We start from the raw sequence: 12712 nt of genomic DNA, 5'->3' as shown, positions 1-12712 counted from the left end.
CAGGTGTACTGAATTTTATCTAATAGCAATGGGAGTTAGACAAGCAAATCTAAGGGCAGATTTGGCCCAGAGACTCATTCTCTAACTTTACCTAATTGCAGTTACATCTTGAAGTATTTAAAATGTTTGTTTTCTTGACCTTCCATAGTACTTGGCTTACTTCCATTGCATTCAATAGGACTTTTACCACAAGACTGGGCCTTACATGTCCTATGATCGATTTTCATTTGCTTTAATTCAGAAATAACAAATGAAGCTCCTTTGCTTTCTTTTACAGAATCATCAGAGTTTTCTCTTTCCATGGGTAAAAGGTCTTGTAGTTAGTTCAGCACCACCTGGCCTTTGATTCTTACAAGTTCTTCACCTCTCAGCAGCAGCACTGACTTGGAAGTCCCCAGGTTATAGTATTCCAAGAAACCAAAGAGTGATAGAGAACAGTTTGGAAAGCTTCTAAAACTGTTACTAGGATCACGATGTTTGCCTACACAATAGTCTTTACAATTTTCTGTTCAGCACTTAATTAGATTTTCCATGGCTACTTGACAAGGCAAGGTGCTATTCAAACTATCTTTTTTGTTTCTAATAAAGTAGTGTACTTGTAGCCTAAGCCCTGATATAGATATTGTTTTTCACTAGATATACTAAACACGTTCTAGTTTTACAAAGTCACTTAACAACACTGAAATTTAATTTTAGGTGAGGCTTCATAATATAAGAGGATATCATGTTTATTATAAGAAAACTGTCTGTGATGGATGGAAATATGGTAGATATGACTGTTGTATGATTCCTTTTCTTAATAATAGGTAGTTATGATTAAGTTGCAAGGTTAATGACAGGAAATGGTCTAAAGGAAATGCTAGTAAACAGTCGTAAACTCACACTAAAAGACATTTGGTCTATAGCCTGACATTTTTTTGAATACACGATAATGTTAAGCTTAAAAGCTTTGGATAAGTTTTCCCCTTAATGTGATACGAAATAACTTCACTGCTTGGAAGAACAAATCTAGGGGCATGACTTCATTGGGCTGTACTCTGCACAACACAAATGTCATGTATTACACATATAAACACCAGGTAAAAATTGGAAAGCTGTCAATTACTCCCCTTCATTAAGGAGAGAGCTTCTATACAGCCATCAGTTTAATTCTATCCACTAGTAGGAATCAGACCAAATGGGGAAGTATTTTGCCAAGTGTCTTATTAGCTCCCCCTTTCTTCATATCTGCTCAAGAGTAAAACAACAAATTAATTTTGCAACTCCGTGAAGCCCCGAGACCTAGTGTGATCACCAAGGCTGCTCAAATTTGCACCAGCACACATTCTGGTATCTGTACTTCCGAAAGCCCAAGAACCAAGGCTGTTAACCATAGTTCCATGAATGCTTACACTCTCTGCATGATATGAGAAACTGTCACATTTGAGGGTGTTGAGGCTCCACATTTCATAGAACTGGTCCTAGTACAAACAAATTTAAAAGATTTTTTTTTTAGTGATTTTCAGTGCTAGGCTAAATGTTGCTATTTATGGGTCTTATTTAGATTAAGATTGATATAAAATTTAATTAAAAAGGAAGAACAATAATGCTACATGTTTAATATATTTTGGAATAAAAATGTTATGGCATGTATACTAGTTTTATTTTATAGCTACTTCTAACCTTCTCTCTGTTGTTGTGTGTCTGCACACATGGTGGGAAAAGATACTGGTTACATTTGTCATGACTCTCATGAGTATAGTAAAATAATCTGTGAACTGGTATCATAATGGGATACCTATCCACGGTATTTAGAAAAAAAATACATACAACAATACTGGGTCTGGTTCTGCAATCATTTTATATACAGTATGTCCATTCATGACAATGGAAATCTACAGTGAAAACTGATGGCATGATGGGATTTAACATCTCCATCTAAATATCATCAGACCCAATTTTATAATCTGTAGACCAGGCATTCCCCATGTAATCCTGCATCAAGGATATTTGAGGAGTGGGAGGAATGTGTGTGTCAGTCAGGGTATGTCTACACTACAGCACTAATTTGAACTAACTTAATTCAAGTTAGTTAATTCGAACTAAGCTAATTCGAACTAGCGCATCTAGACCTAAAAACTAGTTCGAATTAGCATTTTGCTAATTCGAACTAGCATGTCCAGATTGAGTGGACCCTGAACCGAGGTTAAGGATGGCCGGAAGCAGTGCCGGCAGGGCATCAGATTAGGACTTAGAGCGTGGAGCTGCTGTCTCAGGCTAGCCGAGGGCTGTGCTTAAAGGGACCCAACCACCACCCCGGACAGACAGTTCTCAGGGGTTCCCCGCTCGCTTGTCTAACTCGATGAAGGACAGCAAATCAGTCCTGGCTTGGAGTGCCCTGAAAGCCCACACTTGGCACATCACAGCACTCGGCCATCAGCCCGGCTGCACTTGCCGCAGGCTGCCATCTGGGGGGGGTGTCAATTGGGGGGCTGCAGGAGAGCTTCCACCCCGAGGAGCCCACAGAGCCACCCCAGTCCTCCCCATCGGGGGCTCTTACCCCATTCCTCCCTCACCTCCTTCCACTTACCCCTCCCTAGCCCCCCTTCCTGATGTACAAAATAAAGGACACATGTGTTAAAAAATAGAAACTCTCTTTATTTAACAAAACTCGGGGTGGGGGGGGGATTAACCTCTGGGGAGACTGGGAAAAGGAGGTGGGAGAGGGGAAGAGAGAGGGTGGGAGAGGGGAGGGCAACTAAAATGATCAGGGGTTTGGAACAGGTCCCATATGAGGAGAGGCTAAAGAGACTGGGACTTTTCAGCTTAGAAGAGAGGAGACAGAGGGGGGATATGATGGAGGTCTATAAAAGCATGAGTGGTGTGGAGAGGGTGCATAAAGAAAAGTTCTTCATTAGTTCCCATAATAGAAGGACTAGAGGACACCAAATGAAATGAATGGGTAGCAGGCTTCAAATTAATAACAGAAAGTTCTTTTTCACAAAGCAAATAGTCAACCTATGGAACTCCTTGCAGCAGGAGGCTGTGAAGGCTAGAACTATAACAGAGTTTAAAGGGAAGTTAGATAAATTCATGGAGGTTGGGTCCATATAGTGGTATTAGCCAGGGGTAGAAATGGTGTGCCTGGCCTCTGTTTGTGGCAGGCTGGAGATGGATGGCACGAGACAAATGGCTTGGTCATTGTCTTCAGTCCATCCCCTCCAGGATACATAGTATTGGCCGCTGTCGGCAGACAGGCTACTGGGCTAGATGGACCTTTGGTCTGACCCACTACGGCCATTCTTATGTTCTTATGTTCTAAGCTCAGGGCTCGGGGTCGGGGTCTCACTGGACCACCTTGATTTTCATGCAAACCTGCTCCTGGGTGGCCAGGCTGGCAGCTATCCTGCCCTAGACGGCCACTTTCCTGTGCCTAGTGCGGAGGTTGTGGATGAGGTCCACGATGTCCGCACTAGACCAGGCGGGCGCCCGCCTCTTGCGGCCCCGGGCAGGCTCCTGGGAGCCGCCAGGCTGGTCCCAGGAAGAGGCGGAGGGCTGGGTGGCAGCGGGTGGCTGGCTCGTGCCGTGCCAGGTGCAGGGTCTGCTGGCTGGGTGCTGGCAGGCTTGCACCTGGCATGGGCACCGTAGCCAGACCGTGCCCCTTTAAGCGCTCCGGGGCCAGGAGGGGAGCAGACGAGTTTACCTGGTGGTGCCCAGGGCAAGCTGGGGAGGGCTAGCCTCCCACTAGTTCGAATTAAGTGGCTACACAGCTCTTAATTCGAACAATTTAATTCGAACTAGGCGTTAGTCCTTGTACAATGAGGTTTACCTAGTTCAAATTAAGCACTCCGCTAGTTCAAATTAAGTTCGAACTAGTGGTTTGTATGTGTAGGGCCTATTAAAGTTAATTCGAACTAACGGCTGTAGTGTAGACATACCCTCAGAGAGGGAGCTTGGGAGCTGCTCTAATTTTTGAAACGTAGCTATAATCATAAGAGTCAATATGGTAGTTTAGAATTGATGCAGATATGTGGAACTACACTCTGTACCTTTGCTATCAGTTGAAAATTTCCCTTTACCAGGATAGGTCTTGGATTTCACCATATAGCCAGATAAAGTCCAATTTTAGTTCTCAGGAGCACAAAAGGTGTGGATCAAGAACCAAGAACATGCTTAAGTTTGTGGAAAATCAGGTTATAGTTATTGGGAAGGTACTGGTAGGTCTTGTCACATTTGCTGTTTTTCACTTCCAAAAGAAGTAATGCTTGAGGCTGTCTTATTGGATGTGATAGATAAACTTGTGGGAAATGGTTGTACTCTTCAAAATACATACCAGTCCTGTACAATAGCAGTCTTTTCAGGTAACAACTATAATACAGCAGCCAATGAAAATGGGCTGATTCTGCCCTGTGCATAAATAAAGACTTCCAATTTTCCTTTGTAAATTATTACCTGTTAATTATTACTATGATGAAAATGGCTAATTACTTCTATTTTTTAGACTTCATCATCAACTGTTGTCCTATCAGTAATAAGATGCCTTATTTTCTTGTGATAGTCAAAGAGAAATATTTATCTTAAATTAGTTTGCTTTTACTATGACATCTGACAGTAATATTATAATGCTATTTACTGTTTTATCTTTAGATCTTACCACTGAGATCTTTAAACTGCTGTCATCAGTGTTTCCATAGAGGCTGGCATGAACTCAGGTGGGTGGTCCTGCCAAAAAATTAGACGAAAGTATTCATCAGATGATTTATTTTAATCATGGTTTCCAGGTAGTCACAAAAGTGTGATTTAAATATGCCTACAGCATGTTTAATGATAAGACCATTAAGACAGATCTGAATGCAACACACCAACATGTTGACTTTTTCAGGAACTGTAAACCTGAATACTGACTCCCAAAGGGCATTTTCTATAAAGAAACTGTCCTTTCATGAATGCAACAAAACAATCCTACCAGGAAGAATAACAGTGCACTGCATGGTTAGTTTTAATAAACTGTATTAGAAAGATAGTCAATGTTGGGGGGGAAGGGAGGGAGAAAAGAACAGAAAAAAAAGCCAGTGGCCAATCTAAGATTAATAAAGTGTACTATCAAACACAGTCCTTAATTCTAGATCTAAGATGCTTTCAAGTTCATGGAAATGTGCCTCCTAGTCATTTTAATATGGGATTATCTCTCTTGAAATCAGAAAAGAAATATTTAGAGATAGCATTTAAGCGCTTACTTGTACAAAAGCACTTGAGGAGCAAGCAAAATTGTAATTTTTTACCATATTCTGAACATTTTTATATCACTATTGAAGCTTCTACAAAACCCCTAAAACTAGCAAAATGATGTAATTACAAATATATTTTTTACATAATACATTGATCAAATTATTCAAAATAGCTTTTGTTTAAGATGCTGAATTTCTTGACAAAATGCAACTAGACTTAAATCTAATTCAAAGAAGAAACAGACTTGACAAGAAACAGAAAATTGGATCATCTGGCCCGTGTCTCTTCTTATATCATGTTATTAATGTTCATAGTGGGCATAAAATTCAAGTTGCAATATACAATAGCAGGCAATCAGGAAAGGATTCTGAAATATACATCGTATATTTGAAATGTAAAAACTACAAAGAGCTATAGTTGATCTTTCGATTTGTAGATTTCTTTCATTCTCTATTGTTCAGGCTCCCTATGAAAATATTATCATTTTTAAACATTTTTAACAAGTGCATTAGGGTGAGATTTTCAAAGTACCTGAGAGAATCGGGGGCCTACCTCTCTTCCATGCATTTTAAATCTCACCATTGGTGTGTTTGATAGTTTGTTATGTACCGAATCATTTTCCAATGCACTTCACATTAATCTACAAACTTTAAGTTAAAAATGTTTAAACAGTAGTCCTTGATCAAAGGTTTATTCTATACTTTACCATATACTTAACAAAAACATTTAAAATTACCATTAAAGTGTTCCCAGCTTCTAATCTCAGAGGTTTTATAAAGGGATTTTCAGTGCATTTAATACAATTTTGAACAGAAGCTGCAGCTTGCTGCAGAAACACATGAGATATATTGGTTTAAGGGGCAACAGATGTACATGTTTCAATTTAGAATAAAATACTTGGTATTGGAGCTGAGAGAAGACTGATATCTATACCGCATAATGTAAAGCATGACTTGATACATATAATTGAACTCAAGAGCCAATGTACTGCAAAGACAGATTGCAAGAAACCTTAAAAGCCAAGCCAGACAAAACCTTAAATATAAGTTTATTTTTCATTCCCTCCCCTCTCTTTGGAAGACAAATCCACAGAGTGGTCATGGTGGACACAAGGGTATGGTAGCACAGCATCACTTATTAAAATGTCTCCTTGCCAGGCCAGCCTATCCATGGTTAGATTGGACTGATCTGCCAAGACAAGTGGAGAGACCCTACAATGTGGGAACCAACTGTAGTCATCTAAGGGTTGAGGCAAGGAGTTAATGTATACAATCTTATCCTCCACACATCCCCCCCGCCCCCCCCCCCGCAGGGCTCAGTAGAACTCAGTACCACTCTCTCCTTGTTTAGTTCTGCTGCGAGGCTGCATTAACCTCCACACGGTGGTTGTAATGTAGTGAGAGGATCCTTATTTTTAAAGAAAGATATTGATTAAGCATGATAGGTCAAATATTTGGATCTTCCCTAATTATCCTGAATGGAATATTTGACTCACTGGCCACATCCTATTTCCCAAATTACACCAATGTTCACATCTGATAAGTGAGAGGACTAATTTAGGGCTGTGTTTACAAAAGTTCCATCTTTAGCCATCAAAGAAAAACTTATCCCCATTCCCAGACCTTGGAGATCCAATGCACAGATGCCCATTGGAACAAGTAATAGAGAATAGATCAATGGAACTTCTTATGTGAAAATTATTTTATTTTTTAGTTGCTTTACCCCAAATTTCATTGTTGCTTCTGACAGTTCCAAATATATTTTCTACCTGATTCTGGAAACTAAGAAAAGTTGTTGTTTTAATACTGCCACAGAATAAGTACAATGGGCCGAGAAGACTTTTCACTTAAAATGTAGTTATTAATTTTTGCATGCAGAAGCTATATACAGGAGGTTACAATGTTTCAAAGACTGGGTATGTGTAGATAGGGTAGGGCACATATGAAAAAGTGTGTCAATTGACAAGGGAAAAAGTCAATAGATATAGGCACAGAATGCAGGGGAATTTGTAAGCCAATGAAGTATCTTGAAGATTTGGGAAATTTTCTCCCCAGGAAAATAGAATGGAGAGGACACTATTCCAAATACTGATGAGAAAATGAACCATCATAGTCTGAATAATTTATAAACACAGGGATACCTCAGAGAGACCACAAGAAGGGAAACTACACTTGTCAAGAGTAGGAAAGAGGAAGAAATACTAATAGCTTTGACAGAAGAGTGGTTGATGTTGTGCCTAATATGGGTGATGTTATGGAGCCGATATAAGGCAAATTTAGAGGTCTGAAAGATATGGAATAAAAACAGAGTTTGGGGAGAATGTGAACACTTATATTCCTGAAAAGTAGGGGTAAAGGTAAACCAGTAAGAGAAATGGAGAGAATTAAGTTTTGGTTGAAAATATTCTTATTGAGAGAATAATGGAGTTTAACGCAGTTTTAGCAGAGCCAGGGATTGATAACACTGAAGCAGTAAAAATAAAAATGGACCACAATTACAAAGGAACAGAGATTTAAGTATCATCTTTCCACAAATGGCATCCAAATGTGAATTCAGAAAGAAAGAGGCTAACTGGAATAAAGTAACTAAAAGAATGAAAGGGCTCTTAGTGGAGGAATCCATTAGCAGAGAATCTTACATTCCAAATCACAAAAATGAACTGAATAAAATGAGGCAAATCCAGGATAGCAAAGTACCTGTGGATTTTAGTTGGTTAAGTTGTTGTGGCAGGGTGATGCACTGCTGCCTCTGTATCAGAAGTAGAAGTGCAGGGTGCCAAACAGGAGCTGGTCCAATTTAAAAACCAGCTCCCCTTGCAGACTGGCTGCCTGCCACAGACAGGGCTGAGCTCCCAGACCTGGAACACACCGGAACTGAGCCGGCTGCCTGACCACCTGTCTCCTAATACACTTTAAAAGCAGAGCTGCAGTGGGGGTAGGTACCAGACCTGGCATGAGTCAGGACTGAGCTGGGCTGCTGGTCAGCCTTTTAAAAAAATTATTGTTGGGGGAGAGGACGGGGGAAATGCGTGTAGTCTATAGCATTAACCTATAAGCTTTTGTTTATCGGTTAATCGGTTACTCGACTACACTATTATATCCCTACCTTGAAGAGGTGTGCTCCTCTCTGGCATCCCGTACTTCTACTTCTGATACAGAGGCAGCAGTGCAGAGTGGCAGAGGGCTCCTTCGGAGTGGGGCTGGAGCACTCTGGCTGCCACTCCTACCCCCACGAACTATAGAATAGTCGAGTAACGAATAAGAAAATCACGTGGTAATTCGACTAACCAATATTTAACATTCCTACTTCAAGTCACTGCATGGCCAGGCAGGCATACAATCCTCAGTTTCCTCTTTCTTTGCCCAGATAACCCGGTCACATACCAAATTCTTCCTCCTGGTTATGGGTTTCCACAGTCCTCTTACATGGGCTGTTTCAATGGCTCAAGCTGTCTTCCCCAATGTACTAGTATAGTTCCAAATCTACTTCACAGAGCCTTACTTCTGTCCTTTTGTCTCTCCAGAGGCATCTTTTTTTAATCTTCTCCAGCGGGGAATGATTTTAGATGCAAGACCTGCCTGTCATGTCACTGCGTATTTTCTCCAACTGGGGTGGCAAGCTAATCGGGTCACAAGTGGGGCTGGATCCATTACCCCTTACAGGGGCAGTCACCCTATGACAGTTTTCTGTCATAATCTCTAGTACCAAGTGCAAGGAGGGAGAGGAAGGATATGATTATAAAAAGACAGGTAATTCATCACATGTTAAAAGGACTTCAGAAATTTGGAAGTGGTACAGCTAGATTAGAAATAGCAGTGGATGGTCTAATAGGTGAGAAAGGGTACCTTTCTTCCAGATTTTTGTTAAGAGATGGAAGATTAATAATAATCATAGAATCATAGAATAATAGGACTGGAAGGGACCTCGAGAGGTCATCGAGTCCAGCCCCCCGCCCTCAAGGCAGGACCACGCTCCATCTACACCATCCCTGACAGATGTCTATCTAACCTGTTCTTAAATATCTCCAGAGAGGGAGATTCCACCACCTCCCTTGGCAATTTATTCCAATATTTGACCACCCTGACAGTTAGGAATTTTTTCCTAATGTCCAATCTAAACCTTCCCTGCTGCACTTTAAGCCCATTACTCCTTGTCCTGTCCTCAGAAACCAAGAGGAACAAATTTTCGCCTTCCTCCTTGTGACACCCTTTTAGATATTTGAAAACCGCTATCATGTCCCCCCTTAATCTTCTTTTTTCCAAACTAAACAAGCCCAGTTCATGAAGCCTGGCTTCATAGGTCATGTTCTCTAAACCTTTAATCATTCTTGTCGCTCTTCTCTGTACCCTTTCCAATTTCTCCACATCTTTCTTGAAATGTGGCGCCCAGAACTGGACACAGTACTCCAGCTGAGGCCTAACTAGCGCAGAGTAGAGCGGCAGAATGACTTCACGAGTTTTGCTTACAACACACCTGTTGATACAACCTAAAATCATATTTGCTTTTTTTGCAACAGCATCACACTGTTGACTCATATTCAACTTGTGGTCCACTATGACCCCTAGATCTCTTTCCGCCATGCTCCTTCCTAGACAGTCCCTTCCCATCTTGTATGTATGGAACTGATTGTTCCTTCCTAAGTGGAGCACTTTGCATTTCTCTTTATTAAACCTCATCCTGTTTACCTCTGACCATTTCTCTAACTTGGTAAGGTCATTTTGAATTATGTCCCTATCCTCCAAAGAAGTTGCAACCCCACCCAGTTCGGTATCATCTGCAAACTTAATAAGCGTACTCTCTATCCCAATATCTACATCATTGATGAAGATATTGAACAGTACGGGTCCCAAAACAGACCCTTGAGGAACTCCACTTGCTATCCCTTTCCAGCAGGATTTAGAACCGTTAACAACAACTCTCGGACTACGGTTATCCAGCCAATTATGCACCCACCTTATCGTGGCCCTATCTAAGTTATATTTGCCTAGTTTATCAATAAGAATATCATGCGAGACCGTATCAAATACCTTACTAAAGTCTAGGTATATGACATCCACCGCTTCTCCCTTATCCACAAGGCTCGTTATCTTATCAAAGAAAGCTATCAGATTAGTTTGGCATGACTTGTTCTTCATAAACCAATGCTGGCTATTCCCTATCACTTTATTACCTTCCAAGTGTTTGCATATGATTTCCTTAATTACCTGCTCCATTATCTTCCCTGGGACAGACGTTAAACTGACCGGTCTGTAGTTTCCTGGGTTGTTCTTATTCCCCTTTTTATAGATGGGTACAATATTTGCCCTTTTCCAGTCTTCTGGAATCTCCCCTGTCTGCCATGATTTTTCAAAGATCATAGCTAAAGGCTCAGATACCTCCTCTATCAGCTCCTTGAGTATCCTGGGATGCATTTCATCAGGACCTGGTGACTTGCTGACATCTAACTTTCCTAAGTGATTTTTAACTTGTTCTTTGTGTATCCTATCTTCTAAACTTACCCTCTCTCTGCTTGTATTCACTACGTTAGGCACTCTTCCAGACTTCTCGGTGAAGACCGAAACAAAGAAGTCATTGAGCATCTCCGCCATTTCCAAGTTTCCTGTTACTCCTTCTCCCTCCTCACTAAGCAGTGGGCCTACCCTGTCCTTGGTCTTCCTCTTGCTTTTAATGTATTTATAAAAGGTCTTCTTGTTTCCCTTTATGCCTGTAGCTAGTTTGATCTCATTTTGTGCCTTTGCCTTTCTAATCTTGCCCCTGCATTCCCGTGCTGCTTGCTTATATTCATCCTTTGTTAGTTGTCCTAGTTTCCATTTTTTATATGACTCCTTTTTTATTTTGAGATCATGCAAGAACTCCTTGTTAAGCCAAGCTGGTCTTTTGCCATATTTTCTATCTTTCCTACACAGCGGAATTGTTTGCTTTTGGGCCCTTAACAACGTCCCTTTGAAATACTTCCAACTCTCCTCAGTTGTTTTTCCCTTCAGTCTTGCTTCCCATGGGACCTTACCTACAAGTTCTCTGAGCTTATCAAAATCTGCCTTCCTGAAATCCATTACCTCAATTGTGCTGGTCTCCCTTCTACCTTTCCTTAAGATCATGAACTCTATTATTTCATGATCACTGTCCCCTATACTGTCTTCCACTTTCAAGTTCTCAACTAGTTCCTCCCTATTTGTTAAAACCAAATCCAGAACAGCTTCTCCTCTGGTAGCTTTTTCAACCTTCTGAAACAGAAAGTTGTCTCCAATGCAGTTCAGAAACTTATTGGATAGCCTGTGCCTCGCTGTGTTAGTTTCCCAACATATGTCTGGGAAATTAATTCTTAATTTCACTACATCTTATCCCAATCAATAATCCTGCAGAGTTTATAATCTATTGGTTGACACACACAACCACTGGTATAAACTATTTACTAGTTCAGTTGTGATACATAATAGGAAAAAAAATCCAGAAGATCAAAACATAATGGATCATTTAGAATGAGATTTATTACTATTTTATTCATGCATATGTATATATCTATCTATATTTGAAATTTTGCATGGAGAAAAATGAATTATGTTCAACATTGCTTTTAATGCTATAAAATATATGGACGCAAGATTAATTGAAAACCTGAAATAATATAAAAATATGATCAACATGTAATAAGAATAAATATGGTGTGCACATCGCTACTGAGCCTGATGGAATAGTGAAAACTTTCCATGAACATCACTTTAAAGAAATGAATGAATAAAAGCATGCAATAGGTTTTAGCCAGCTGGCAAATCTCTAAGGCTTGGCACAGATATAGGAGATCTCCACCACCATGGAAACATTTCAATTATTTTGTCTCCCACCCAAGAAGGAAGAAAATCCCTCCGTAGGACAAAATTGGTATTCAATGGTTACGACTATCAACTTCTAAGGAAAAAAAGATGTGGTGATCACAATGAGAGCTAGGCCACACATATCTGGCCCTCCTGGCAAACCCACTTGTCTACTTTTCCATCTGAAAGACTCACTAGTAAGTGTAGTCTTTTTCTGCTTGTGCTACCTTAGACATCTTTGCCATGTCAAATGGAGAATGTTATAGAGCCACAGGCAAGAGTTCAGAAAGGAATGTGTTTTTGTAGCACTCCCAAGTGCATTTGAGGGTTAGAGTTACATGTATCCTGTCCCTTTAAGGACTGAGGGTATAGTGATGAGATCAAAGGGGATAGCTCTGGTTACAGCAGTAGAAATGTCTGTTTTGTAAGAGGACTGAGCAGCAAAGGGGTTTTCACAAACTGTATTTGTTTGTTTTATACCAAGTTTAATAAACTTTCAGTTTTATAACTGTCCCTTGTCAGGGAGGGTAGCATTTTGAATGAGGCTTGCTTTTTGAAATATAATTTTTTTTTAAACCAAGTTCTGACTGTTTGGATTTTGTGCAGGCAGGCAGTGTGTTCTGTCAAGAATCTTTCACAAATTACTCTTAGCCTGCTGCAAATGATGCAATTAGCTGCCACACCCTATTTTG

The 12712-nt window shown here is 40.4% G+C and overlaps 1 protein-coding gene across 2 annotated transcripts in view; it reads right to left on the bottom strand.

The window, feature by feature from the left end:
* SEMA6D (semaphorin 6D) overlaps nt 1-12712 on the bottom strand; it is a 365529-nt gene that overhangs the window by 214063 nt on the left and 138754 nt on the right. For both annotated transcript variants that reach the window (XM_075897219.2, XM_075897218.2), the window contains one exon: nt 4634-4701. The gene's annotated coding sequence lies outside the window, so the exon portion shown is untranslated. The remainder of the gene's footprint in view (nt 1-4633; nt 4702-12712) is intronic.

The sequence above is a fragment of the Pelodiscus sinensis genome, chromosome 14 (genome assembly GCF_052426305.1).
Source record: "Pelodiscus sinensis isolate ZL-2025 chromosome 14, ASM5242630v1, whole genome shotgun sequence".
In the NCBI taxonomy this organism is placed as follows: domain Eukaryota; kingdom Metazoa; phylum Chordata; order Testudines; family Trionychidae; genus Pelodiscus; species Pelodiscus sinensis.
The sequence above is the reverse complement of the archived record's forward strand: the minus strand, read 5'-3'. Positions and strand labels throughout refer to the sequence as shown.